Below are 24,858 nucleotides of genomic sequence, written 5' to 3'. Positions count from 1 at the left end.
ATCAGTCACTGAGCTTAAACCATTGGAGGCTGCTGGGAGAGTGGGAGAGTCCCTTTATGTTAATTTCCACCACTTTTATATCATCTAACCTGTTTTTGTAATAGTTAATCAATCGGTAGTTGATATGTATCAGTAAAACAATATTTGGTTAATCTGGGAGACAAAAATAAGTCATAAAAAACTAACACACCCTACCTATAAATGTAGGTCTACAGCACCATCTTATCCATTTTACAAATTATATTAAAAGGACTATTCGACAATAAAGTTTATCATATTATAAAAGCAACAAGGAAATATGGCACTGAGATTCTAGTAGCAGCAAAAGGAGTAAAGGCAGGCAGTAACTGTGTCGACGCCACTGGTGAATGTGAGATAATGCAGAACAAAGTAAAACGTTCACAAACTCAAACAAGAGAACGATGAGGAGTGTTTGAACAGTTTACAGAGGAGCGTTGGGTGAAAACATGGTGCCAGTGCGAGCCGTTTGTTCAACATTTCTTCTTTCATGTTGTATCTCTGAAGTGTCTTCAGTAAAACGACTTGGTCTAAGTCAATTTTATAGCCGAGTGATCATGCCGCTCCTCTGCCTCCACTCCAGGAGAGGCCCATCCCCGTTTATGCTTCCTTATGGTATTACCCCACACCTGCGCCTCACCATAGAGTATAATGAAACTGCGATTGACTTCGATAACCCATATATGCCTTGTAATAGCACAAATTCCCACTGGCGCCATAACACCCTCCGCCCACCTTTCAATCAGTCTAAAGGTGAAACGGTTTGCTTTGTTTTAGCCCCAGGTTTATGGCAATTAAAGACAATGCCAACCCCACACAAGCTGCATTTTCCATCCTCTTCCCTCCCAGCTGCAGCACAGTGTACAAAAAGCTTAAAAGAACAAATGTATTCGCTTAGAGTGGGATGAGAGAAGTGATGAGCAGTAAACAAACAAGTGCGCTGTTGAGAGAGCAGGGAAAAAGACCCGATGCAATGGCTTTTGGAGCTAATTTAGTATTAGCATATTCAAAAAAACATTAGCAAACAGACCAGAGTGCTTTGAAAAGTGTGTGTTTGTGGCACTGTGGTATCGTTGCTAAATAAGGATTAAAAGCACATGTTTATCTAACTGAAAACCAAGAATTGGTGTGATCCTTGAGATGCTTCTGTGTTGACTATTGATTTGAGATGGTACTTCATCTTCACACTCTCATCTTGGTGAAAAATAGACTTTTCTGAACTATACTGTAAGACTATACTGAATATTGTATAACTTATGGATCAATAATCTTTACAGCTCATGGCTGGAGTTGGAGTCGGATGTATTCTTAATGAATAAAGTTGAAGTTACATAACAAAGTTGAATTGAAATGTTGAATTGAAATGCACAAAGCACATAATGTCAAATGGTCTTTCCCGGGACCTCTCCTTGATGGGACATGCATCCACTCTTCAGGGAGATGTCCAGGAGGCAGAGGTCAGAGACACCTGGTTGTCTCCTCTCAATGTAGAGAAGCGACTATATATATATATCTATTATAGAAAACGCTATCTCAATGGCCGCCGCCTGGGCGCCGCCATGTTTATTTCCCATACCGACTTTGAAGCTAAGCAGGGACGGGCCTGGTTAGGACTGGGATGGGAGACCGCTCGCGGCCATTGGCCAGAGGCCACCACGTGACCGTCCCACCGGCCGCGGCCATTGGCCACGGGTCCATATGGACCGCGGTGCTGCTGTCCGATGACAACCGGCCGTCACAACAACGCGAGTGCACGAGATCTGACTGCCGTGCGTGTGCGCGCATCTAAACAGGGCGATGTGTTCGCGTGTGTGTGTGTGTGTATGTGTGCGCGCGCGCGCGCATCCAAACAGGCCGATGTGTCATCATCACTCACCGCTAAACTGGAGCTGTAGACGCTCCGCACAGGTACAGTGACATCCTCCAAAACACATCTGCGCGTCTTTGTTTAAGTTTCTCCTGCAGTGACCGAGGCTGTGGTTCATTATAGATCCAGTGCTGAATGTCCGAGGTGCAGACACATGCGTAAGATCCAATCCTGGCCATATTCCGTCTCCAAAGTTTTGTCTCCGAAAAAAAGTACACGCAGAAACACGAGCTTCAAATGAAACGCGCTGCTCCCAGTGCTTCAGCCTCCGTGTGCGGAAAGCGAAACTGAAACTACCACTTAACGAGCGCATGGCCTGCACTGTAGCTTTTTTTCTTCCTTTATGTATTTTTTACCTCTGCTGCTGTACCATTTCTTTTCTATTTTTTCTTTACATTCTATAAAGCGGCTTTGACAGCATTGCCAATTGTATTCTAAGGATATAAATACTGTCTAATAAAAAACAACTTCTTCTTTTTTTGATTGCACATACACGTGATGCACCAAACCACGTCTCCTGCACCGTCAACCGAACAGTGACAGCTCAACCCCTAATATTTATCCATAGGCCTACATGTTCCACTGTCTCTTGAATTCGATTCCCTGAGTTTATCGAACATATTGTCGTTGTAGTATATACGAAAGGAGTACAGGTGCATCAAACACTCCAATGGCAGTTTGTTTGAAATTCTTTTTAGCATTCATTATTTTACACATTTGTAGTGGCCATAGTTTTAGGAATGGCTTGGGAACCACTGGTCTACTTACTGCAGGTCTACAGCTATACCGAGTGACGGGTTATAGGGACTATACTGGACATTTCTTTGTAATAACTCATAATCTCTGAATATCAAATGTGGAGACTAGCGAGGGCCGGCCGAAGGCCGGGTCTCAGCTAGTATCTATTATAGAAAACGCTAACTCAATGGCCGCCGCCTGGGCGCCGCCATGTTTGTTTCCCATACCGACTTTGAAGCTAAGCAGGGACGGGCCTGGTTAGGACTGGGATGGGAGACCGTTTGGGAATACCAGAAAGCCGCGGTGCTGCTGTCCGAGGACAACCCACCGTCACAAAAACGCGAGTGCACGAGATCTGACTGCCGTGCGTGTGCGCGCATTCAACCAGGGCGCTGTGTGTGTGCGCGCGCGTTTGTGTGTGTGCGCGTGTGAGCGTCCGTGCGTGTATGTGTGCGCGCGTGCATCCAAATAGGCCTGTGTGCGCGTGCGTGCGCGTGTGCGTGTGTGTGTGTGCGTGCGCGTTTGTGTGTGTGCGCGTGTGAGCGTCCGTGCGTGTATGTGTGCGCGCGTGCATCCAAATAGGCCTGTGTGCGCGTGCGTGCGCGTGTGCGTGTGTGTGTGTGTGTGTGTGTGTGCGTGCGCAGGCGTGTATGTGTGTGCGCGCGCGCGCGCATCCAAACAGGCCGCTGTGTGCCATCGTCACTCACCCTAAACTGCAGCTGTAGACGCTCCGCACAGGTACAGGTACATCCTCCAAAACACATCTGCGTGTCTTTGTTTAAGTCTCTCCTGCCCAAAACCTGCTCCAACACGAGCCTCTAATCAAACGCGCTGCTCCGACTGATTTATCCTCCGTGTGAGTGAAAGCGAAAATGAAACTACAACTTAACGAGCGCATGGCCTGCCCTGCGTAGTTTTTTCCTTTTTTTTTCCTTTGCTGCTGTACCATTTCTTTTCTATTTTGCTTTCACGTATTGTGAGCCCAGAGGTACATTTTATTCTAAAGCAGCTTTGAAAGCATTGCCAATTTTATTGTAAGGTTATAAATACTGTCTAATAACGATCATTAGGCTATTTCATTTCAAAACCAACTTATTATTTGTTTTATTGTACACTACCGTGATGCACCAAACCTCGGGTCCTGCACCGTGACCCAAACCGTTAGAGCTCAACCCCTCATATTTATCCATAATTATTCCACTATCTCTTGAATTCTATTCCCTGAGTTTAGCATATAACATAGCATATTGTCGTTGTAGTTCATAAGAAAGGAGCACGGGTGCATCAAACTCTCCAATTGCTGTTTGTTTGAAATTATTTTTTGCCTTCATTATTTTAAACATTTGTCGTGGCCATAGTTTTTGGAATGGGTTGGGAACCACTGTTCTACAGCTGAACTGTGTGACGGGTTGGACTTTTCTTTGTAATCACTCATAATCTCAGAATATCAAATGTGGAGACTAGCGAGGCCCGGCCGAAGGCCGGGTCTCAGCTAGTCTATTATAGAAAACGCTATTTCAATGGCCCCCGCCTGGGCGCCGCCATGTTTATTTCCCATACCGACTTTGAAGCTAAGCAGGGACGGGCCTGGTTAGGACTGGGATGGGAGACCGTTTGGGAACACCAGAAAGCCGCGGTGCTGCGGTGCTGCTGTCCGAGGACAACCCACCGTCACCAAAACGCGAGTGCACGAGATCTGACTGCTGTGCGTGTGCGCGCATTCAACCAGGGCGCTGTGGGTGTGCGCGCGCGTTTGTGTGTGTGCGCGTGTGAGCGTCCGTGCGTGTATGTGTGCGCGCGTGCCTCCAAACAGGGCTGTGTGCGCGTGCGTGCGTGCGTGTGTGTGTGTGTGTGCGTGCGCAGGCGTGTATGTGTGTGCGCGCGCGCATCCAAACAGGCCGCTGTGTGCCATCGTCACTCACCCTGAACTGCAGCTGTAGACGCTCCGCACAGGTACAGGTAGGCTACATCCTCCAAAACACATCTGCGTGTCTTTGTTTAAGTCTCTCCTGCCCAAAACCTGCTCCAACACGAGCCTCTAATCAAACGCGCTCCTCCGACTGATTTATCCTCCGTGTGAGTGACAGCGAAAATGAAACTACAACTTAACGAGCGCATGGCCTGCACTGCGTAGTTTTTTTCTTTTTTTTTACTTTGCTGCTGTACCTTTGTTTTCTATTTTGCTTTCACGTATTGTGAGCCCAGAGGTACATTTTATTCTAAAGCAGCTTTGAAAGCATTGCCAATTTCATTGTAAGGTTATAAATACTGTCTAACAACGATCATTAGGCTATTTCAGTTCTAAACCTACTCATTATTTGTTTTATTGTACACTACCGTGATGGACTAAACCTCGGGTCCTGCACCGTGACCCAAACCGTTAGAGCTCAACCCCTCATATTTATCCATAATTCTTCCACTATCTCTTGAATTCTATTCCCTGAGTTTAGCATATAACATAGCATATTGTCGTTGTAGTTAATAAGAAAGGAGCACGGGTGCATCAAACTCTCCAATTGCTGTTTGTTTGACTTTTTTTTTTGCCTTCATTATTTTAAACATTTGTAGTGGCCATAGTTTTTGGAATGGGTTGGGAACCACTGTTCTACAGCTGAACTGTGTGACGGGTTGGACATTTCTTTGTAATCACTCATAATCTCAGAATATCAAATGTGGAGACTAGCGAGGCCCGGCCGAAGGCCGGGTCTCAGCTAGTATATATATATAGCCCTATAGCTATATATATATATATATATATATATATATATATATATATATATATATATATATATATATATATATATATATATATATATATATATTAGAGGTGGGCATAGATTAATTTTTTTAATCTAGATTAATCTAGATTAATTTTGAAATTAATCTAGATTAATCTAGATTAAAATGGCTCGCTTGAATTCTGCCGAAGCCATTCAGAATATGTGTGCTCCCCAAATAATGACTTAAAGTAAGTCTTTGAGAACGAGTTTTGTCAAGTCAGGCGGTGCGTTAGACCAGGAGCTCATCTCCTGTTTCCAAAGTGCATCACAAACTGCATGAGAACATTCTACTATGATAATTGGTGATGAAAATAATTCATGTTCAATAAAATGCACTCGTGTTTACTAACTGTTTATTCAGTTAAACATGAATTTTGAGCTGTAGGCTGACATTAGAGGTCCTGATGAACTGTTTACAGTCACTCAGGCTGACCAGCTTGTTCACATTTTCTGGTGACAAACTAGATCTCCTCTACTGCACAATATGACCTGCTAAAGAAAAAAGTCTCTCACATGGGACAGTTGTGGCAGGAGTCCCCAAGTATTTATTTACGGGCAGATCATTATTTATATATTTTTTATTTACCAGATCAGAATATAGGCCTCTGTTTGTGAGCGTGGGAAACATGTGCGCGTCTCCTGATTGGTCAACACTGTCAACAGTGTCACGTGATCACAACACAACAACGCAGCTCATGCTGCTGCAGCTGCTGCTACTACTTGGCGATAGTTCTGTCAAAATGGAGATAAACGTCAACAACACGAAGATGCGGGACGTATTTCTTTGGATTTAATAAGAAAAGGCAACGGACATGAGGCGGAGGAGACACCGGGGAGCGGAAAAAGAGAAGCTAACGGAGAAAAGTAGCTGGAAAGTCCATCTCCAAACTCCGTAAGTGCTGCGGTTAAACTCTGCTCGCGGTTGAAATGAAGCTAGAAAAGGCTCTCGTGAACTTTTGGTGATAAAGTTGCGCTGTTTCGTGTGGGGCTGTGGCCATGAAATGAGATGTTTATGTCGCTGTTTTGAAAGAGAAGTGAACACGGAGGCGCTGCGGTGTTTTTCTGTCTATTTTCACTCTGTCATTGGCCGCTGCTTCTGTGTGTCGCTTTGGAGACGCTATATTCACTCACGTTTCTCCTGTGCGTCCAGAATTGGGCATAAAAGTCGTGTAATGTGTGCTGACCTTAAAATATCACGGTGAAAGTCATCATAGCTTGTAGAGTATAGACCCAGCTCCCAACCCAGCTTTGAGAATAGATTAACGGCGATATTTTTTTTATCGCGCGATAAGAGTCTCGCGTTAACGCAGCACGTTAACGCCGTTAACGGCCCACCACTTATATATATATATATATATATAATCTAAGGTTTCCAAAAGCCCTCAAGGGCTTAACAAGTGAACCTCCAGAAACCATTTTTAAGTTATAGCTTTAAAACATGACAGTAAATATAATGGGCCTCATTCATGAACATCTTCTTAAGGGACTTACAAAATGCTTACATAGATATAACCTATAGATCACAAAAGGTTTTTCCTTCTCTTCCCGCGGGTTAGTCCAACGCACCTTTGTTAACATAAGATTGTAAGATCGAGGCCGTTTTTATCAAATGACGTCAATGCAGCACATTTAATGCTGTCTGTGAACGGCGGAATTCAAAAGTTAAAGCAGTAATACATTGGTGCTTTGGTGACCGGTTGATGGTCCGGTTGCTCAGGGGCTGCCCCCCTCTGGCAGCAGGTCCAGACACAGGAAAGAAAACAGAACCTCGATTCCTTTTTAATACATATCATTAAGATTAATGTTGTTATCATGAGCACCAATCAGTCAAGAGTGTGCTATGTATCATTCATGCACATTGACACAAGTAATGCTACATGGGTTGTGATGATGATGATGAATAACAGTAATACTAACATGGTAATAAATTAGTAATAATAAAATTGGTAATAATAAGAAATCACATACTGTGATTGTTGACTTAATGTAATGCATTGTTAACCTGGCTAACGCCAGACTGCTGTGTGCGCTCGAATCATTTCGAACTGCACAGCAGCCTGGGGACCATGACCGAAATTTTCACATGGATTTGGGAACCAATCACAGAACGAGGAGGGACGGCAAGATGATGACGAGCTATTCGATATACGGAAGCTTGCGGTTTATTTACGGATTAAAAAAAAAAGTTTATGTACAGATCAAACATGACAGCAGCAGACGCGACGCTATTTTTCGATCAAGCTTTAGGCCGTGTTCTAAATAGTTTCGCTCGAAAGTTTACAGCGGATACGTCATACGTCATCGGATATGATGATACGATTGGCTGTGGCTGCGTGCAGACGTATGATAGACATTCGTAGCGCCCAATAAACGGCTATGGACGATCGTAAACCACACCTCTCCTACGAGATAATGAATTGGTGGTCCCCAGACTAAATATCACTTGTGATTTTAGTCTGGCGTTAGTGTTATTACCAACTTATTTCTGAATAAAGGCATCTGTAATTTAATATAATTATATTTACTTTGAGGAACAAATGAATACATGATTTAATATGTACAAATAAATATGACTCATAATGTTGGATTCCATCAGGAGGATGATCGTGAACAGAACTGGAGACCTCCTGACTGTTCTTACAGAGGAACATTTTCAGCTCAGACCAAGTTCGTGCATAAGAACATGTCGTGAGGCGCATTGTTGTTAAATCTTTTGCAGTGCGTTTATTCATGCAGTTTAAGGGCAATATTCTCTATAATGCAGAAATGTTCACTAGCATTAAGGTTCAAGTTAAATACTCGTAGATGTAGTAATAGTAGTGGTTGTGGAAGAAGCAGTGGAAAACCGGAGTACAACTTTGAACAGGTTTTTGCCAGGAGACAAGACATTGGATGACTTGACTTGTTGAACCAGAAGTTCACACCAGTTTAAAGCAGGCTTTAATAATTGCAGTATAAATTACAGTTTTAGATTTTGAATAGGAACCAGGCTTCATCATGTCTATATTCTAACTATGAAGCTGTTATTTCACTTCAAAGGTCTGGGAACCACAACCTGTGTAACTAGCATCTCATGGCATTCTCTGTGGCTGTGGTTTGATGAAGTGTTGGAATAACAAGCTTTTGACTGTGCTATGATCATTATGCGTCCTGTTTTTTACTACAAGGCTCATGGCTGGAGCAGCAATTAAAGATGGAGTCAGTCCTCGGAGAAACTACTTACCAATGCAACAAGCTCCTTTAACAGCCTCACACTGTCAAGACAATTACGATGTCAAAACTGTGCTTCAACGTTCCCTTAAACCTAAACATGTATTAATCACTGAATACATAATGAAAAATGACATAATGTAGATCTTATCAACATTGACGTTATGAGAATAATAGTGAGTTTATTTTTCTTTGTTCAGCCTTGACTTACTACCACATCTGGTAACTTTTATAAAAATGAAAATATGGCAATTATTAATCTTAACTTCCAATTAATTGCTAAAAATGTTCTTTGACAAGTAGCGTATTTAAAAAAAAACAAAATCTCCAGTACTGCTCTTTCTCTTTTCCTCTATGAGCAAAGAACCTCCAGAAAGTGTTCAAACATAAAGGGCCAGATCTTGTGGCGGCGCACGGGGCGGCGCAGTCTCTTGGCGAATTATTTTCCGAGTGGCGGCGCTATATGTGCCATTCGTCTCCGCCACCTGTGAGGGGGCGTCACAAGAGGAGGCGACTGCACTGATGGAAACACGGCTGACATTCACTTCCTCGTTTACATTGCGCTGTCTTGCGTTCTTTCTTAAGCCTTAGGCTCTCACAGGTCAAACTAAAAACTTTATTTACCCCATCGTGAGCTAAACCATGTTCACGTCTCGAGAGAAAAAGAGCTACAGCGTCCGCTGTAGTGCGGATCGGCCCGCGCTTGGCGTGAACGCGAAGCAAAACAAAAGCACATGTTCACCCTCCACTCCCACACAACCACTCTCCTGGACGCGGAGTCGATCTGGTTGGAGGAAAATCTGTGTCTCCACCCACTTAAATGCGCTAAGTCTGGAGTGGCAAGATCACAAAGCGTGCTCCTACTGAGCGCAAAATGTCACGCTATCGTCTCCGTTTTGATGCACAAGATCGGGCCCAATGACAGTATGCTCAATTAGACAATTTGCATCAATGATCAGATCACTTTATGTGAGTTGTTTATATTAATGCAATATAGCCTACCCAAGGATAATTACAGTAGTGTAGAACAGTCCAGTGATCCTTGTTCATCCATTAGTTTATTAATAGATATAATTGATAATTGATCTTTAACATCCTGACAATAAATTATGACTTTATTGATCTTAAAGGGACTATACAGAGTTTAAAAATGTTAAAATTATGTATTTGCCTCCCCCTACATTTCCAGCCATGTCCTAATGTGTAGAATGAGCTCAGACCTGTTCACCACAACTGCCTCTAAAATCCTGCACTGTCGCTCAAAAAGTTGTTACTTTGGGTCCGAAGTGCCGTCATGCACGAGCTTAATATAGAAGGTGCAGTTTCACATATGACCTGAGGTGGCAGCAGTGAGTATGTAATGACCAACTTGCATCTAGTCCCTTTAACTCACAAGGTTTGAAAAATAAAATGCACAAAAATCAATGGTCTAAAAATATATTAATTTACAAAAACGAACGTTCCCATTGTACTAAAATTGTTATATTAATCGTAAAAATGTAAAATGCATAAAATATCCAGAGTAAAAAACAGCCCTTTCTATTGGGACTGTGATTGGAGTTCTTTATAATACTCATGGTGGAGAATGCACATTCACTATGATAAAGTTATTTCCAAAATAACTTTTTCTTCATATTTCCATTTAGATTCATCCAGATTACTGCTTTATATTCTGTAAAAGTTCCCAGTTTTTCACAAATTAAACCTCTGCCCATTTTTTTTTTTTTTTTTTTTTTTTTTTACATCACTATGTTTCAAAATAGGAGCGCTTCTAAACACCAGGAAAACAATATTTGCAGCTCTATGATCAGTTATGGACGTTTAAAGAATATTAATTATAATACTATATTCATTCAATGATTTAGAAACAAACCAATAATCTCAACGGGTTTATTGTGAGCATCTGTGTTTAAAGGGTACTGCTATTCCAGCAGACCATGCGCCTCTTTATATACTACCCCTACAGGCCAAAGCTGCAACTGCACTTCTTGCAACGCAACACACTCTTCTATGCCAATAAATTCACAGCCCAGAGGCGCCACCGGAATTCGGACCAAATAACTTCGAGGTCAGCATCCAGGCCTGAGTCCTGAGTTTGAGATGGCCTGATTTAGATGTTTAAGTATGTTCTCCACTTGCAGTAAACTGGTGGTCATTTGAAAACCACGTTCAGTGTCATAAGTTAAAACAAAGCCACAGACACTGAAGGTACGTAAAGTAAATCCATCCATATAAACCCAATTAATGAAACCACACTATTGGTGCACACGTAAAAATCACAGAGCGACTTTGGTGAGCGGGGCACTGCATTCTAGCGCGAGGGAACACTCATTTTATTATACACACAGACGGACAACAACAACAAAACTCTGGCACGCAACAGTAAAGGCGTCAGAGTGATAAATTGTGCGTACATTGATTTGGGTTTGCTCATTTCTGACTGCAGCCTCTTCTTCACAACCTCTTCACACTCTCTCAGCTCGTGTCAACAGCAGCGCGAGCCGGTTGGCCATTCATATGCTGCTACAGATGGCACCATCCCTCTTCCTCAGCCCGGGCCCCGACATGATTCATGGCGTGAATGTGTCTTGATTTAGGATCGCATTTCTTAGAGCCTACAACAGCAGAGGCGCATTTGTCCCGCGTGGCGCCCCGGAGGCACTGACCCCGGTGCGCTACCCCAAGGCTGGTCCAAATGGAAACGGAAGTCAGTTGCACAAAACCGCACCAGACACACCTCATCGAACAAGTCTCATTCCACTGTGGGGCATATAGGCACAACAACAGGGGGCTGTGGAGGAGTGTTTCATTAAATGTGACAGGCTTGTTAGGTATCTCACGTTTTTATTCAGTTGGAATTATACTGCTAAGGTGTTAAAGCAATGTTAGAACACAGTAATGCTGACGCGAATGAAAGTGGGTGAATGTTAGAGCGTTTGCCCACTGATTTAAAGGTCTCAGGTTCGATCCCAGTTCCAGCCATGGCAAAATGTCGCTGGGCAAAACGATCACCGACCTTACCTCAGGATTTCAAAGTATACGGAAAGTATGTGAGTGTGTGTTTGTGAGGGCAAATGATTTGATGGAGACAAACCATATCAACCAATTAAACGAAAAATAATAACAATGAAGAGTCATGTTCAAGGACACAACACTAACAGTGGGTTTAGGGAATTGACCTCCGAACCTCTTAACCCCCAAATGAGCCAACCATATTTTCTCCAGTTTGGCATTACCCAAATCTAAAAACAGAAAAATGGGGCCAAAGAGTGACAAAAATGTGTTGGAAAAGCAACAATAACACGATAAAAAAGCGACAAAAACACACGACTAAACGTGATTAAAATGCAACAAAAAAACAACAACCAAAACAACCGAAAAAGCGATTAAAAACCAATGGCTGCTCTGCTTTGTGACGGCGAGACTAGGGGCCGCCATTGCAAAAAAAAAACTACGAAAACACGACAAAAATATTTCAAATATGCAACAAAAAATCCAAAATCACACTTCAAAGGACGTGGAGGATTCTTAAATGTACATTGACCAAATTCAAACGCAACAGAAGACATCATTCGAGAGCACAGGAGTATAACACTTCACAAAACTTTGTCTGAACCCCGGTTACTGCTCTCAAAGTTCCCGGAAATGCACAGAGTTTAGATAATAAAGGAGTCGTCACCTCTGATTGTTTCCTCATTCAATCTCACTTTGCAGCGTGTGGATAATAACCGCTCCTTTTGGCTTTCTATCTGCAGCCAAAATGTTCCTTCGCTTTAGTCTCTATGGGCCTCAGATTGCCCTGTCAGAGAAGACCGGGAGAAAACCCTGTACGCACCACTTCCTTATCACCAGCAGTAAATTACCTCAGGATCTGATACAGGCTGCCAACTCGCCGAAACTCTACTCGGCAAACACAAAGATGGGAAAAAAGCTTGGCATGAGAGAAAGAAGCGGGAAGACAAAAAAGTGACTGGACATGACGTTAGAAGCTGAGTGTAAGCCCCCGTGGAGATTGATAGCAGTGGAGGCTCTCAAAGGTCAAGCTGTGTTATCTAAAGATCATCTACAGTCACCAATGTCCGCCTTACAACTCGCTCAACAGCCGGAGTCAAGCACCTGTCAATCAAAAGTCTCATAACCGGCGGCAGGGGGCCGAGCCTCTACTTCCTGGACACATAATCACCCCATGGGCTATTTCAGGGCCGAGCAGCAAATAAACAGAAAGTGGGAAAAGATGGTGCTGAACAATATCCTCAAAGGGAGAAGATGAAATAATAAACTTTTCACCACTCTCTAACAATCGGTTAGAGTATATATATATCACACATGGAGGTTATTATTTAATAGAATAAATAGCAATGATTCATCCCAAACTGAAAATATAAATGTATGGATTCAAAATATGTTAATGCGATTCAGCTACGTAAATGATTAATTCAGGCAGAAGAAAATAGTCAAATTAAAAAGTAATGGTTTCTCTGGTAATATGAAACAAAAAAGAACTATTATTTTGCAGTTATATTAAAACAAATACTGAATGGTCTGAAGCAAACACTGACTGGTGTGTGCGGAACAGGGTGCAACTTTGTTTTACAGGAAGATCAAAATAGTTTCTGTGACAAGATGTTTTTGATCATAAAATACACTTTTTGCTTTGTAGCAATTTGTTTTATGTTTCAAGTTGCATTTTGTCTGATGTTTATTTGTTTTCTCAGATGAAGGAAGATCAACTCAGCTTGTCTTTGATATTTCCGTGACTGCATAGGAAAGGGGTACGGCACTTTTCTCTTTTGCGACAGCAAGTGTCTGTTGTCCTTGACAGCATTCCTGCCCTCTTGAATGCAACCCTCTCTTTACTTCAGGGCTTGAGAACAGCTCACAAGCACCTAAGTCTTCAGTTCCTGAGATCAAAACCACTTTAAAATACTTGGCACATTTTAGTTTAGTTTAGAATAATAAGTGTTTAACTGTGAATGCTTTGCAGGGATATAACGACACAGGAAAACAACATGATTATAGCTGTAATAAGTTTATAAAAGTATAGTCATCTCAACTGGTCTGTTTTAGAATTAAAGATGTTTCATCCCTCATTGTAGAGGCTTCTTTATGTGCACATTTCTTCTGGTATGGAAACTTGATTTGAACCGCTCCTGTGAACTCTCGACCCTGTTGTTTCTTTAAAGTTTAAGTTCAAGTTCTGTAAAATAAGCTCAGAGGTGGGGTTGCCGAGAAAAATCCAGACTCACTGCTGTAGCAGCGATTGAGTCTGGTCAGAGTCGGCTTCAACTACATTTCTAAAGCAGAACAAACGCACTTGGACTGGTTATTAGTGGTTCTACACTAAAAAAAACTCTAAGGAAAAGTCACTGGCTGAGAACGTACACAAACATAATGGCAGAGCATCAGTTTGTACAAATGCTGTTACTGAATCATGCTACTGAGTGTGTGCACGTAATCAAATATCCATTGCCTTTTCACCGTGATGTTTTGAAATGGCTAATTAGTTTCTCAGTTTGCAGCAGAGCAAATGACCCATAGCAAGCATTAGCACGTGTTGGCTTCAGCCAGAGGACGGTTCACTAACCACAAATACTCTGTGTATATTGCCTACTGTCATAACCACCATCTCCCCCTGATACGGGACACATAACAGTCAGCCTTGGCCAGAGCTCAGTTTTGTGGCCGGTATGATTAAAGTCACACTCTTCTGGATGGCTTTCTCACACACGCCCCGGGACACCTGCACACAGCGACCAGAGCGTGCCTCGCCTGTGCCCCAGTGCATTGTGGGACAGCGGCTGCAGCTCGGTGGAACGGAGCAGATGGTGAACGTATGCGGCGCTCGAGCGTGTCATCATCACCTTCATTAACTCAAGGTGACATATGACATCATCTGGCTCTTGCGCATTAGGCCGACCAGCAAGACCCTGTTTACTGTATTTTTAAAGGGATTTTTTATTTTCTCAGAGGGAGCTGCAAGATTGACGAGAGGCTTTCTCCATATATTTACAAAACACAACTAAAACCTTTCAGCAAGACACTTGACATTTGAATGCACCGCTGAACAAAAACAAACCTAATATCTAAAAATGTGTATTAATGATTATGCTTTGGAAACCAGGACTGCATGAGGAAAAACTATGAAGCCAGGAATAAACAGAAGGAATGAAAATTATCCTGACGTAATATTGTTTTAGTTTAGTCCTCACTTTGTCATTTTTTAATGTGTGTTTTAATGAGTTCAACATACATTACAATCAAAAACTATATCATTTTCCAATCCTGCTAATTATTTAACATTTCTAGTCTTTTGTTGCTTTAAGGATTATCTCCAACTTAAGAGAAGTGGACTTGACACGCTTCTCCCGGAAGGTCCCAGTGGGGACGCAATATCCGTTAAAGTTTCAACCACCTTGGAAAGTTGAAACTCCCCGATTAACTCGACCTGCGCCACGGCGCCTCATTGGAAATACTCCTGTACTAAATATGCTTGAAAGAGTTGTTTTTTCTTATGTCTTTTAATTTATTACCTCACACGGTTCAAGGTGGATGGGAGGTATTGCGAGTAATTCCCCTAAAACACAACTTCCCCTGGCCTCTCCTCCGGCCGGCATTAAGGTAAATAGGGGCTTCCAGCGGAGAGCCAATGAGCACGCACCACTGAGCGCAGATGCATGTTTGTGTTCCTCCTCCCAGGACCTCACTCGTTTATCTTGGCTGTCAGGTAAAGGGCAGTCTGTGAGAAGGTGAAAGTTTTTTTTTTTTCCTTTTTTTAATAGGGCTGGATTGGTTGCCTTGGAAACTGCAGGACAACATTACAGGGACAACAGTAAGACGGCAAACTGTCTTTATAGGAAAACATGAGTAAGGGGCCAGTTACTCCAGCTAGGTTTGGTTTGGAAAAGCTGAAGGATTACCCTGTTGTGTATGTTTATAGGTCGATGGAAAAAACTGGAGAACACAGAGGAAACCTAACCTCACATAGACAGAACAAGCAAGCTCCGCACAGGAAGGCCAAACAACACCGGAATTGAACCCAGGACTTTCCTGCTGCGAGATGAGGGTGTAAATCAGTCACCACCTACCACCTACGTTATTTACTAGGGCTATAACAGTTCAACTATCTCACAGTTTGTTTCCATTCACGGTGCAGGATCCATGGTTTGGTGCAAAGTGCAATAAAAATGTTAATGTTAATCAAAATGTTCATTAGGCAGTATTTATCATCTAATTTATAAAATTAGCAATGCTTTCTAATTTTTCATAGCTGCTTTATAATAAAATGTGCCCCTGGGCTCACAATGCTAAACAAAGTAAAAAACAAAATTATAGTGTTCTAAAAAAACAGAACAAAAATGTCACGTGTCGGCCATGAGCGTGTTTTTGGTTTTGCTTTAGACGGCAGTTAAAACACGCACAGAGCAGCGCATTTGATTTGAGGCTCGTGTTTGGGCTGTTTCTGGACAGCATTACACTGGTACTATTTTTGGAAACAAAGCTTTAAAAGTCATCAGATTTGAGTACTGCCGTGCATCATGACATTGTTACAGCCCTATTGTCTGTGTAGGCTCTCAGTCGTACAGGAGTTGTCCATCTTAGATGAAGGCTCTTGAGACATCTTTCTTCCATCTTAGAAAAAAAACTACAGAAGATGACTCAAGAACCTTCAACTAAGTTACACCCTTTTTATTTATCAGGGCAAAATTGATTTCAAGTACAATCTTTTGCCAATTTACCCACACAGACAACCCATATTCTAGAGGTTTTATGGCACAAAATTGGTCCTTTTTATTGTGTTCATTAACTTGATACCAGAGTAGGAAAGTCTTTAAACAGTTGCTTTTAGTGTAATATTTGTTTTGTAGCAAAACAAGTCTGACTGCACTCCATTTTTGGCTCCTCTGCCACCTCCGCTCTCTGGTCCCTCACTCATGCCATGTGTTTGTTTACGCGAGAGAAATGAAAGAGGTATTTAGATTTATTTTTGCGGCCCTAGCCTCCAGACGCAGAGCTTTTACTGTGGGAGGTGAGATTAATGAGAGCGTATTCGCAGCAGGCCGGCCGTGCGGGTCAGGAGCTAAAAGGTAGGTTTCCACTTATAAAGAGGTGCTGTGTCTTCGGAGGGTTCGCACTCTCAGATAAATAAAGGCACAATGAGACCAGAGCTGACTGTTGAGCTCATTCTGGGGCAGGTATGAAAATATAAACTTTGCTCAATTGCTCCATAGAGACTTCTCACTGCTGCTTAATGACATTATAAAACATTGAAAACAAGAAATTAGGCAATAAGTACAACAAAGAAGACAGTATTTCCTCCTCGGCTCCTTTACCATAGGGCTACACAGTTTGGGGGAAAATATTCAGATAAGATTTGAAATGTATCTTATAAAATGTTTACCTTAGTGTCACAGTGCACATTTTAAACATGTCCAGTTGCTCTTAACTGGTTCAAGTCCAATCTCTAGGACAGAACGTACTTTGTTGAAATTGTGTCTCAGACAAAATTGCCATGACCTGTGGAGTCCACCAGGGGTCAATCCTGGGACCCCTCTTATTCAATCTATACATGCTTCCATTGGGTCAGCTAATAAACAGCAATAATGTGTCCTACCACAACTACACAAATGACACTCAGAGCTATGTTTCACTGACGGCAGGTGAACATGGGTCTGTAGATACTCTGTCACTGCATCCAACAGATCAGTTTGTGGGTGCAAACTAAACTCAGACAAAACTGAGATAATTGTTTTTGGCCCACAGACACAAAGAGAAGGTGTTGTCAGTTACCTTGGGCCTCGCTCTCTCAATCCGAAGAATCAGGTAAGAAATCTAAAAGTAATCATGGAGTCAGACCTGAACTTAAACAGCCACATGAAAGCAACAACATCAGCAGCTTTTTACCATCTGAAAAACATTGTCATCAGAGGAATACTGTCTAAACCTGACTTAGAGAGGCTTATCCATGCATTTGTCTCCAACAGGTTAGTTGAAATCCAGGCTGAAAACCTTTTACCCCTGCATTTGACAACTGAAAGCATTTTATCTGCACTCTTGCTTTTACTGTAGTTAATTCATGTTTATGTTGATGTTTTATGGATTGATTTTATCTGGCTTCTTGTAATTGTATGTAACTGTGAAGCACTCTGAAATAACTTGTGTATGAAATGTGCTTTACAAATAAACTTGCCTTGTCTTGTCTTTGAGAGAAAACTGAAAACTGAACTTCTAGACTACTGCAAGAATGGTGAATCACATGAATTTCTGAATTAAAAAAGCAGCATTGCATGCTTAAGTAGCCGATATCCTAAGGTATATCCGTTAATTAAAGATAACGTCTCGGCAGAGGTTCCTTCAGATATTTTTTCTTTTTTGAACCACAGTGCATGCATCTTTCACATGTATTTCTGGACATACGTATAGTGATCCAAACTCTACATGTATGTTTGTGCTTGGTCTTTGCGCTTTGTTAATTGTGAACATTAAAAATCCTATTTTGAAAGTGATGAATAGTGCAACTCTATTCACATCACCTGTCCATCACACAGCCTGTTACCTTTCGCCTCCCAAAAACGGTAAATAAATGGTCATTCAAAGTGCTTTACATCAAAGAACCATTCACCCATTCAAGCTCTCGTTCATACACTAGGGAGGCAAAGCAGGTCAAGTCTCTTACCCATGGACACAACAGTCAGCAACTGCAGGAGCTGGGATTCGAACTAGCAACCTCTTTTTCCACTGTCTCTGCGACTGACGGCCAAAATCAGCTCAAAAGCACACTAATCATTGGTGCAATTTCAGCAACTCTCTTCTACCACAGCAAACTTTCAGCCAACCGTTCATGCATGGTCTCATGGTGCATGGTCTCAGTTTGTACTCATTTTCAAAACCAAAAGGAATGATCATACTGAATTCATTCAACCAAAAACATGTGCATTTCCCTTTAAGACAAGCAAGTGAAATAAATTCCCTTCGTCGCCAGTTTTCTGGATCTCAATATTTGTGGCAGGTGGATATTTTGTTTGAAAAGAACATTGATGACTAAAATGGAGAATTCGGACTTAAGCTGAACAATATTTGTCTGGAACCAACAACAATTGCTCTGAGTTATTTTGCTATTGTTGACAAATGAATGGTAGATTTCGCCCGCTAATTAAAGTAAACAAACTGTTTTTCTTTGTAATATAACTAGTGAACGTTTTGAACAGCCAAATTGCCGACAATGTAGTCTCTAGATGATGGCTGTCCAACAGAGGACATAGTAAAACAGCCAGAAGATTGTATACTAAACTGACAAAGAGCAGAAATGTCCACCCACAAGTCAATCCCTAGCTCTCCTGATATATAAAGTATATAACAATTAAATTACACTAGACTAACAACAGCAACAAAGCAACAAATAATAAGCTAGTTCAGCCAGTCAGTCAGTCAGTCAGTCAGGTCATGTCTTGTTCAAAAAGAGAGTCCATGTCCTTTCAAAGTGCATCCCATGTGGCTTTAAAAGCCTTGTTCTTCGTAACAACGTACTGTAGATACCTGTACATTTTCATATTTCATTTATTTTTCATCTGTAGTCCCTGGGCAGAGGCAGAGTGACAGATACAGTGGGCAATGAGCATTTTCACTGAAGAGTCCATTCACAATATAAAATACAGATAAAATACCGGCAAAAGGGTCACCTCAACAAACATTCAAATGCCATATTTACAGTATTTACAATTGCATTTAATAATAATAATAATAATAATAATACCTTTAATTTGTAAAGCACTTTACATGGAATCTCAAAGTGGTCATTTACAATTATTTACAGCTTTAAAAAATTTACCTTCTTACATTTTGAATAAATACCCCAGTTTTGTGCTAATGATCACAAATCTGACACTTTTTCAGGTTAAGTTTAAACTGTTGCAAAGTGCTACTTTCTTCAACAGAGTTCTACATCCCTGCAGCTTTCACAGAAAAGCAATTTTGTCAAAAGGAAGAGGATCTAAAAACGAAAGCATCAGTACTGCATTTGTTGTATATTATGTCATTTGCAATAGGCTGCTCTTGTTTTGTGTACTCTACAAGAGTAACTAGACATGCACAACATTGTTAAAATATATAATTGCTTTTTTTTAAACTATTTTTTAGATAAAGATAGATTTAGATAAAGATGAACTCATTAAATAAGCTCATCAGAACAGTTTGTAGAGGTCCAAACAACTGGGTTGGCAGGCTATTTTGTTCATCGCGGAAGGAATTATACCTTGTAAATAATTCAAATCATTAATCATTAAATTGCAATTTCAATCTGATTTTGGGCAAATGTGCACTCATTAGAGATCTTGATAAAACTAATACCAAAATAAATGCATGTCTACAATGTCTGGTTTGTGGAAACTGATGCTCCTGGTGCCAATGAGCCAACCTTATTATTGGCCCAGTAACAACCAGTCAAAGGCTGTTGGATTGAAGACTCCCATGTGATGGCGATGTTTGTAATGAGAGAAAGTGTAATCAAAGCTGCTGTGTGCACTCGAATCATTTGAAACATCTCTGCAGCCTGGAAATCTTCGAATGGATTTGGGGACCAATCACAGAACAGGGAGGGACGACAACATGATGACACACTATTCGACTATTCGACCTTGCAGTTTGTTTACGGATCCAACATGACAGCAGCAGACACAAAGTCGTCTTTCGATCAGGCTTTAGACGGTGTTCTAAATAGTTTGGCTCAAAAGTTTATTTTAAAAGACGAACAGCGTTTGGCTGACATATGTCATCGGGTACAATTGATACAATTGGCTATGGGCTACGTGCAGTCATTTGTAGAGCCCAATAAATGGCTATGGACGATCGTCAACCACACCTCTCCTACGAGGAAATTGAATGGGTGGTTCCCAGCCTAAATATCACTTGCGATATTTTGGCTGGCGCTAGCCAGGCTAAGTCGAATTAGGTCCACTCTCTGAATCAAGTGTGCAGAATTATGATACAGTTACTCTGATCTCAACAGACCATAAAAACTTTGAAAAAATATGTCTTTAGATTATTCCTGTCCCAGTCTAAACAAAGCAGCATACATGTCTTCATCAGTAGTGTTGGGTTTACTTTCCACTTTTCAAATGTCGGCGATGGCTCTCAGCAGTGAACAGTTTCTGGACAGTTCAGTTTGGTTACAGCTGCTGAAAATGGCAGCGCTGGTAGATAATGGATACCTGGTGGCTCCATGCTTGATCTTTCTTAAGTCTTTGACAGTTATTTTGCGTCTTTTCATCTCACTTCTTATGACCCTGTTGGCTATTGGCAATAAAACGTTTGATATTCTGTGGTCCAATCTCTCTCTGCATCCCTCTGACCAGCTTTTAACGATTTGTGACTTTTCAGAGTTTTTCAGATGTCTTTTCTGTCCGATTTTGAGTGAGGGAAAATACTGTAGCCGCATAGTAATTCTGCACACTTGATTCAGAGTGCGGACCTGCTTTGGCCACACTTCCTCTCACTACCAACATCTCCATCATCTGGGACAATCCAACAGTTTCCAACAATCCAACAGTTTTACACAGATCGGAGTTTGAACATTTTAAAAACTCACTTGCGCACGCAGTGTATTTTGAGAATTTTTCTTAACCTCAATACGATTACCTCATGAAATTCCCAGCTCCCATTCTAAAAAGACAATAATAGAGTAGACAGAATTGCCAGTTTGAAACGACAATGAATGAAAGGTTAGTGGCCCCAGTTTTCCTCACCTGCCAGTTCAATCATAGGCCGATCACTTTGACTTTTTGTTCTAGAAATGATTGTGTTGTCATGAATTGTATTAAGACAATGGTGTGATGGCTGGGACAGACAGTGCTTTGAGTGATAGAGCCCCAACAGATTTATTGGCTGTAACTGTGTTTGTATGGTAATAAATAATAAAAAACCAAGGGAGTGCCATAAAGGTTGCTTTCTCAAGTTGTCAATATTCTGAGTGCGAGCCACCTACGCGCTCAGAAATCTCTCCAGGCGAAAAGTGCACGAAGAAAGAAGCAACAAACTGCTCAGGTAATGAATACTTAATGACTACTACATTCTCCACTTTGTCCCTATAAATGGGAAAGCATGTTTAGTTAACAAATGAGTGGGAACAAATCAAAGAGGACCCGCACACACACACACGCACGCATTGTCAGAAGCCTGCCGCGGTGTGATAAAGAAAGACAATGATGCGCAGATACCCGGCACACCGCTGCAGTGGGAGAGAAATGAAGTGTCCTCTGAAGCACAACTCCACATGGCTCCAGTCCATATGTAGACAATATGAAGAGGAGAGCGCTCGATAAGGACGCACACAAAAGTACTGCAGCTGGCAGACACAGCCAGACAGCTTTCATTGAATTCCTTTAGTGAATGTGAGGGGAGGAAAATACAGCATTACCGACTTAAGAAGAATATGGACACACACGGCAGTCTGAATAGGTGAAATTGCCTTTACACTATCAAAGAATAGTTGTGTTTGGGCGCTATAGAAGCACACAGAGTATGTGGTATAATGGGTGCCAGTAGTTTATCTGGTGGAAAATAATCACCAGAAATTTAAAGTCGATTCTCAGTCATCCCGGTGCTTAATTCGATTTTCTAAGATCAAAACTAAACAACTGGACTTACATTTAAAACAAGGAGCTTGCGTTTCAGTCCACATCTAGGGAGCTTCCACATGGCAGAGCTTTGGTGACCGAGATGTGTTTTGTCACCAAACCATATCCAGGGCATGCTCCGCACTGCTCTTTCTCAGGTGTGTGACAGCTGGAAACGAAGTCCTCCTCTGCTGAGGGCCGGGTGTACAGATCATTCATACAGAGCCTCCTTTAACCCCACATTTTTTATCCAGCAGAAACGCGTCCTTATCTTCAACAGCGTGAACAGTCGCATTCACGAGTTTCCCCCATGTAACTGCATAAACTTTTCCTGCTTTCCTTTGACTAAGAACATGTACTTTAGGCTAATGGAGTGAATGTAAATTGTCCTATTTAAAACGCTTGGTGACCATGTCTGTGAAAGGCTTGATACAAATGAAGGCCTTTCCTTGCACTTGGGGATTTTATCCTTGGGTTTACTATCAAAGTGTTAGAGGGTTTCAGTGCACAAATGGCAGAACTCTTCTGTCCTCAGCGTCATTCAGATTCAATTGATTCAGACATTTAAAGATTTTCCAAATAAAGAGATAAAAATATTACAGAAGGTCTGAAATGGAATAGGCAGAAGCTTAAGTTTATTGCGTCTATCCCAGTGTGTTTTACAGAACAAAAACAGCTGGCAATGTCTTATGCATGAGTTTTACAGTTCTCTCCAGTTCTTCACATACCACATTTTCTCTTGGTCCAACTTACTCCACACATTAATCCATCATGGTCATGGTTCGAGTCCTGGCTCTGACAATTTGCTAAATGTCTCTTCCCACTCTTCCCACTCCCCTTAAAGCCTATGGCCAACAATCCTTTAGAGAACATTCAAATATGCCATAAAAGCCTTATGATTGTCTTAGTAAAAACAACAACACTATATTGCAGAAAAAGTCCATCACATAAATAGCCCCGTCTATTTACTTGACAGCAACAAAGCACTGGTTAAAAATTGAGGGGAAGCTTGTGTTATCTTCCGTGCGATTAAATCTCAAGACGCGGCGTTTTTATCAGTCATGTTTTTATGATGAAATAAACAGAAGTGCTTCAAACTCTCAGACTTTTTCTCTGATGTTATGAGTGTTTTCCTCACATTTTTCAGAGCCTTTTGTTTTGGGATTTGTCAGCGGGGTGCGATTTATAAAGAGGAAAACTGCTCCGTGGAGACAGCGGGACAGCGTGTTTTGGACAGAAGGAAACAGGCATGCACAAGTGAGGCGTCTACAGCCCAGCAGTGCTAGAGCACAGGACCATAGTCTGCTGCAGAGGCTGGAGGCTCACTTGCAACTGTAGGGAGTTCAGTGAACCACACACAAAAAAAATCGTTATTGTAATATTAGGTGAAGCCGTTTCTCATCCATCAGGCTGAGGTTTAAAGTCAACACACACATCATATAACGCATAGTTATCCTGATTTATTTCTATTCCTGATTTTGACATGTTTTGTTGTGTTGTCACTCAAAAAGGTGTTAATTCGGGTCCGAAGTGCCGTCATGCACGAGCTTGAGAATAAAATGGCTAACCTGCATCCAGCCCCTTTAAAAAGATCTGAAAAAGAAAAAAAAATTGTCTCATGAGCAAATACAAACGGCTAAAAATCTAAAAGGGATTAACCTACAACAACCGAGTGGCCCTTTGCCTATAAAGTGCTCGAAATGCTACATACGTCTGTATATCTAAAAACACTGACACACACTAAAACACCAGCTTTTGCAAGAGAGAGCAGAATCTAGTGCAATAAGCGCAGAACTGTAATGTGGCAACAAGTCAAAATTCACTCCCGAGATGTGACTGTAGCAACATCAGGGATAATATCGGAGCGCAAATACACAAAATCTCTCTTTCCAGACGGCGAGATTGAAAATTTATCTGTCCAGAGCAATCATGCATAATTTGAGAAGGGGCTGGCTAAGGCAAAGCTCTTACTGCAGCACACAGACTCCAGTGGGACTTATGAACTCAATTTAGCCCAGCTAGACTCTACACTTCTTGATTCTGTCACTGGGGATGAACGTCAGGATGTGGTGACTTGACCGATCCCTAAGTCTAAACCAGGCCAGGATATAAGGTCATGTTATAGAGACACTCAAGCTGCGCAGCACCCAGACCTCAAGTGCTCTGGCGGTTTCTGTGGTTATCTGCAGAAGCCAGCTGTCGCAAATACAGAAGGGCTCCTCAAGAACGTCCCCTTGCTCGCCCACTCGTCTCACCCTCTCTCCCTACTTCTCAATTAGGACTGACCGGCCGACTTTAAAAGTGTCTTAATGGAATTTTTGGACAAAGGAAAGAACAATGATAAGGGCTCCGCAATATACAGAATATGACCAAATTATGGTTATCACTTTAATACATGGTGCAGTATTCCTACAAGAAGTCACTGTAGATCACAAATAACTGCAGCACTTCTGTCGGATTGAGAACACAAAATATTATTTACAAGCACATACAAAAACAACAATGCATGGTTACTTAAAAATGGTTCCGTTTGAGTTTTGTTTCATTTTATGTCTGTTTTGGTCTTCATTTTGTATTTTTAAGGCTTGTTTTGACAAAATGTGATGATAAAGAATACCCCTGCATCATTGGCTGCTAT

The 24,858-nt window shown here is 41.7% G+C and overlaps 2 protein-coding genes across 2 annotated transcripts in view; both read right to left on the bottom strand.

Annotated features, from left to right (window-relative positions):
- The window catches only part of gpc5a (glypican 5a), a 165,660-nt gene that overhangs the window by 89,194 nt on the left and 51,608 nt on the right, over positions 1-24,858 (bottom strand). The window lies entirely within an intron of this gene.
- The window catches only part of tpp2 (tripeptidyl peptidase 2), a 161,841-nt gene continuing 142,514 nt past the window's right edge, over positions 5,532-24,858 (bottom strand). The window contains exon 30 of the transcript XR_013792817.1: positions 5,532-5,543. The gene's annotated coding sequence lies outside the window, so the exon portion shown is untranslated. The remainder of the gene's footprint in view (positions 5,544-24,858) is intronic.

Source organism: Gobius niger (assembly GCF_951799975.1).
Source record: "Gobius niger genome assembly, chromosome: 4".
Classification (NCBI taxonomy): Eukaryota; Metazoa; Chordata; class Actinopteri; order Gobiiformes; family Gobiidae; genus Gobius; species Gobius niger.
Note: the sequence above shows the minus strand (reverse complement) of the source record. Positions and strands in the feature narration are given on the sequence as shown.